Source organism: Theobroma umbraticum, unplaced genomic scaffold (assembly GCF_002168275.2).
Source record: "Theobroma umbraticum cultivar Fairchild unplaced genomic scaffold, ASM216827v3 scaffold_34.0, whole genome shotgun sequence".
In the NCBI taxonomy this organism is placed as follows: Eukaryota; Viridiplantae; Streptophyta; class Magnoliopsida; order Malvales; family Malvaceae; genus Theobroma; species Theobroma umbraticum.
In genome coordinates this window covers 2,269,556-2,276,085 of record NW_018397275.1, presented here as the reverse complement: position 1 = coordinate 2,276,085, position 6,530 = coordinate 2,269,556, and positions in this window count along the sequence as shown.

The window sequence follows — 6,530 nt, the reverse complement described above, 5'->3', positions numbered from 1 at the left end:
AAAGAGAGGGAGAAAGAACAATATGAGAAGCAGCGGTTTTATTCTTACTTGTCTTGACAACAAGAGTAAAGATCACCATAGCTGGCGAGATACATCAAGAACAGGATGGGTTCGTCGTCAAGGGTGGAGACTTTGTTTTTTCTTTGATGTGGGTAAATACTCATTTATCAATGAATTCAACATTTAGAATATTTTATTATTTTTAATAAATTGCGTTCGGATTGCTACAACCCAAAGTTTCAATTGTTCTAGTTGCAAGTTCTGAATTTTTATTTAAATTTCCTCTTGCCATTTTCTTTATTTATTATATTATTTATTGTATTAATAATTTTAATGTTTACAATAAATAAGTTGATAATTGATAATTGGTCTAAAGTTTAAAAAATATTATTAATATCCTTTTGTTATAGTTAAACAATGTTAGTTAATAAATTTATTAACCTGAAGTTTTTAATAATTATATATGTTATTGACCTCAATTAACTTTTAAACACTCATTAATTAGTTTTAGAAATTCTTAATAGTAATAAACTTAATTTGTTAATTTAAAAAAAATCCAGTTTATAAATTTTAATCAACTAATACTATATTGATTGAGAAGATAATTAGAAAGAGAGAAAAAGAAAAAGAAAATGAAATTGGAATAATGATAATAGTAATAACAATAACAAATTGAAAATGGGAAAAATAAAAGATTTTGGGTTTTCAACAAACGAACAATAGGTTGCAAAAATGCAAACGTGAGTTGTAATAATGGAAACTTGAGTTGCAAAATTTCACAAAGGAGATTAATATTGTTTTAGAAATAAGAATTAGAAATAATAAAAATTTCCCAAATTTTTTATTTTTATTATATTTAATCTCTGTTTTTTGTACTTTTAGAATATTGGGAAACCAAAATAAGCTATCAAATTGTTAATAATTTTAACATGAAAATGTATAAATAAAAAAAATCAATTGTCCAGAGAAAATTAAAAATGCTTTAGAAAATAATATTAAAATTTTTAAAAGTTTAATTACAGCACGTAGCAGTAGAAATTTTAAATTACGATAATAAATAAAAATTTTAATTATAGTTAATGAATTTTGTGGAAGCTTAACAGAAGCCATAGCACTTGGCCCACTAGTCGGAACTTGGAAATGACATTTTCCAAGCTCATGACTTGGAAGTATATGCCGACAACAATCATTTGACATCTTTTTAATTTTCCATTTAATTTCGCTTCTATTTCTTCATCCACACATTCTAACTCAACCAAAAGACGTGATAATACATGTCCCATTTTTTTTGTAATTTAAGTTTTCATTTTTCTTTTCTATTTTTTTAATACTGATAAGGTTTTGAGATATTGACATTGTTCAATATTTTACGACTTTCTTTTAATGTGATGATCATAATAGTATTTAAATTATTTAAAATTATGTGTTTCATAGATACAACAAACAAATTAAGAGTAATTGTTGTTTTATGTGTTATCATGTGATTTCGGAGGCTTTTCATCTCATTTTTATGTTCTCTTTAAATCATCCAAGATTATCTTTTTGTTAGAAAAATAGTATAAAAAACAGAAAAGAATAGTTTGAAGTGTGCTGCAATACACTGTCTTTTAAAGAGTTATTACCTATTATGAGAATTTACAGACAATGACTTTTCTTCAAGATACAATAAGCCTATTACAGAATAATTTTGAAAGTCGAAATCTTAGAAATACATTCTTTTTATACATATTGAAAAGTTGTGTCTATTATGATTCAACAAATAAGTTTATTATGTTTCAATAGATGTGTCTGTTGTGTTTCAATAATTGTGTTGGTCGAAAACATTTTTATATATTCAAATAGTTGTGTTTTAATCTGAACGGCCACATCTTGAATAATTATCTCCCAACTAAACTTTGAAATATTACAAATTATATATTTAACAATCCTTCACTAATTTGTAATATTTAATAATAGTAAGCACAATTGAAAGTATCTTGAAGATTTAAACTTTCTACTAGTATAAAAATTTTAAAATTACAAAGTTATTGATATTACAGAGATTGAACCACAACTCCTTATGTCATAATCGAAAATATAACCCACATAGCATTATTTAATCGCTTTAAGTTTCTGTCAACTGCTTTAGTATTTGTATGGCCTTGTGCTAATCTTGGTTTTATAAATATTTACAAGAGTAAACCTTTTTAACTCTTGTTTGATATTCATATAGGTGGAATTTGTCATTATACCCATGTTATTATAGACATTTAATATTTTCATTAAGAACTTTTTCCTCATCCTCTCCTTGTAACAGTTGCATTGAATATTCTAGAATGAGATTATTTAAATATTCTAGAATGAGATTATTTAATATAAAATATTCAATGCATAATAACAACATATTGTAACTTGTTATTACCCATTGAATTTTTATTGTTAGGTCTTACTTGATTTATTATAGTTAATCAATCTTCGTTAATGTATTTATTAACTTGGATTTTTTAAACAATTAGAGATGTTCATCGACTATCATTAACTTTTAAAACTTATTACATATTTTTAAAAAAATTAGTAGTAATAAATTTAATTTTTTTATTTTTTTAAAAAATCCAATTTATACATTTTAATTAAATAATATTATATTTATTAAAACAATAATTGAAAAGAGATAAAAAGAATAAGAAAATGAAATTGGAATAATGATAATAATAAGAGTTAGTTTCCTTTCTCCTATGTAGGTTTTTTGTGTAGGTGCAATCATATTCATTTATGGTGGGATTTTGTTTTCTTGTATAGTGTACTTTAAGAAAGGCAAGCAAACTTCCTTTCTCCTCCGCATGTTTTTTGTGTAGCTGCAATTAGGACCATGTAGTTGTTGGTTGCAACTAGGCAACCGATCGCAATTGTCGGTTATTGTAACTGACTATTATAATAGCAACCGTTGGTTGTTCTGATTGGCTCGGTCATCGGGGGGACTCCTTCTCCCCTGAACCGACCAATTAAAGAAAAACAACAATCTTTCTCCAAGTGAAATTGTTCTTTTTACTCCTTTCAAATTCGCAACACCTCTCTTCATGATCTCCCACCTCTGTAAATAAATTTATCAAAACTCTTCTTCCAAAAGAAGAAATAAAGAACATTCGATATCATAATGATGAACAATCCAAGCTTGTTTGACGATGCCACTGATACTGAGAAAGAAGTCACCAAGGATTGAAAGTAAGAAGATCAATTTTTAAAGAAAGGCCTTCCTGATCAATCCATCCTTTTCACATAGTTGATCATAGTGTTGCTTTATAGTTGGAAACTCCTTCATGTAATGCTAAGAATGAGAATTCGAAGCTTGGTATTGATGATTAGCATGTCCCATATATTGAAGAGAAATATTCTTTCAAAATTAAAGTTGAACCTCTAGATTTTGAGCGAAGCACTCCTTATAATCCCTAACACATTGTTATAAGGATAAAATTTAATACTCGTTCTAAAATTCATTACATTGAGAAATAGATATAAATTGAAGATGAGTCTCCTAGGCTTGAAGCAGATATTCATCCTGAAGGTGCTATGATCATAAAAAGGAATTGCATTAAAAGGTCTTCTCAAACGTCTTCTCACTCTGATAATCCCTAACCAATGATGTTTGGGTTTTTTTCTTAAACTCAATTGCTTTTTCTGTTAAAAGTCTAGTTCATGTTAAAAACGATGGTTATCATGACTTAATTTAAAGCAATTAATTTATTTTACTTTTTTTTCCAATCCTTAATCCAATTATTTTTGGACATGTGGATGGGTAAAAAGGGAAAAACCCAATTGCTAGTCAATAAGTTTTAATACACGTCAACTGTCACATGGTAAAAAATTTTTAGCTGTACAGTTGATTGACAAAAGTTAGTTAACAGTTAGTGAGAGAGGTTTATTGACTTAAAATAAAAGTTTAAGGGCTCATTTGAATGCAAGAAAAGGATAAGGACTTAATTAATTTTTTTGACACTGTTCAGGGCTTCTTTGGATATTTAATCTGTGAAAAAAAAAACCTTAGAGTGCTATGTGAGAAAATGTTATATCACAAATGGTGTATTTGTAGTTTACCCTAACCATAACAAATTAAAGATGAGACAAAAAAAAGAAGAATAAAATTGTAATAATACAAAAATAAAAATAGGTTGCAAAAAGTAAAAACTTGAGTTATAAAAATTTCACAAAGAAGATTAATATTGTTTTAGAAATAATAACTTTTGTTGCGTCCCCTAATTGCAATATTATTCCAATTTCTTATTTCTATTAGTTTTAATCTCAGTTATTTCTACTTTTAGAATGCTAGGAAAAAAAAATCAGCTATAAAATTGTTAATAATTTTAACATAAACGTCTTTTAAAAAAATAATTTTAACATAAATAAATATAAATAAAAAAAATTTAAACATTTGATTCATTGGTTAGTTCATGATCTTTTGTCTAAAAAATAAAATTCGAATCTCTTTTCTTTAATATAAAAAAAAGTATAAATAAAAAAATTTAATTATCCCAAAAAAAAATTAAAAATACTTTAAAAATAATTTTAAATTTTCTAAAATTTTTTTATAACTCATGATAGCAAAAACTTTTGATTGTAATATTTGAAAGTTAGGTTATAGCAATCAATCAAAATTCAAAAGGTTATTCAAGAATTATAATTTTGTTCTTAAAATTTCCTTTTTAATTAGCAAAAGAAAATTAAAAAGACTTTGTATTTCCATTTAAACAAATAGCATTTTATACAAAAGCAAAATATTGTTTTAATTTTTGGCATGAAACAGAAATATTCTATTCCATTCTGACAGAAGAATACTACAAGTGTTACTTATAATATATGAGCCGGCTTGATGGGGTGCTTTTGTCAATTTAGTCAGTGGATGCTTATCCTTTTCTCTCTTTTAATGTTTTAATTTCTACCGATAGCTGCAGGTAACCACATTTTTTAAGTTAATGACTCGGAAGTATATGCTGACAACAATCATTTAATTATCTTTTTCATGTCTCACTTCCATTTTTTGTTTGGTATATATAAACTAATACATCATTGTTCAGCTGTCTTTGTTTAGTATTACTGTTTTACAATTATTAAATCGCAATTAAGAATTATGTAGAATTTATTAAAATATTTTATAAATTCTATAGGGTTTTTTGAAATGTATTTATTATTAAAATGAAACAGGGATAATCCCATTATAGAAATGAGTCAATTATTAACATGTTATGAACCAACATATTAACCCTCAGGCTTTAGTCATAAAAAATGATAACAAATAACCCACCACTAATTTTTATAGTTTTAAATGATAAAATCTTACATAATTATTTGTTTTCCTGCAACCAATCATGCGTCAGCATGAAATATTGAGCTGCTTCACATCTGCTAAACATGAAATATGTGGAACATTTGAACCACTTAAGAACTCAAGGCATACGTCTCGTATAACAATAGGATCATTGTGAACACATTATAATGTAATATATTATCACCTCAATGATTATTTTTTAGAAAGAGATTTTTATTTTAGTAGTAAAATTTGAATTATCATCAAATAATTTTATATATCAAACAATATTTTGATGGAAGAAACAAACTAATCAAACAATTAAATTCAAAATTAATTTTATATTAAATTAAACCCACACATATGATGACACTTAAATTTAAAATTGAAGACACTGAAGTAGAGGTTTCTCTTTATGGGGTGAGAAATGTTGTTATTCTAACTAGTATTTTCCTCCTTAAATTAAAAAAATTAATAAAGGATGGATCCGGTCAGCCATTCCAAGTAGTAAGAACCTATAACAAGAGCAGAAGCCTTTTGTTCTTTGCTCTGATTCAGCGTTAAATGCTAATCAGCCATCCAGACCGTTTGACTTTTGTTTGGCACAGTGTCACGAGGAGAACCATTATTTAATATTTTCTTAATAAAGAATTGATCTGGTCACTGCTTGCAGGTACTTTTCCAATTGAAAACAGAACCAGAACATGGAAAATGACTTTCAGATTTCACATTGACAAAAACTAAAACAAGACATATAAAGTAAAATTGAGTCAGATTAATCTTCTCTAAAGTTGATTAATGTGACCAAGCAAAATATCTTATGTTATCTATATTATCAATTTGGAGGGTAGTTGGGTCAAAGCCAAACAAGCAGTTTCAATTGTGCAGAAAAGCAAAATAAAATCTGTACAAATAAACCATCCCAATGGCTAAAGTGCAGAAAAGCAACACTGTCACAAGCAATCTAATAAAGTAACAAGAAATTCCAATCTATACCACACTAAATAAAATCTGTTTTACAAATAAACCATCCCAAGGGCTAAAGTGCAGACAAGGTTTGCTCAGATCAAATTGGGATAAACATAGGAAAAATAAAAGAAAATCAGAAATTTGGTTTGAACTTCTAAATAGGCAATATAACAAACAGTTAGTCAACATTGAAAAAGCGGCAGAGAGTCACCACTTTTCATCTTCGTGCAATGAAACTGGGAAGAAAAGCATTTTGAGTAGATTCATCCTCCCATTGGAGCTC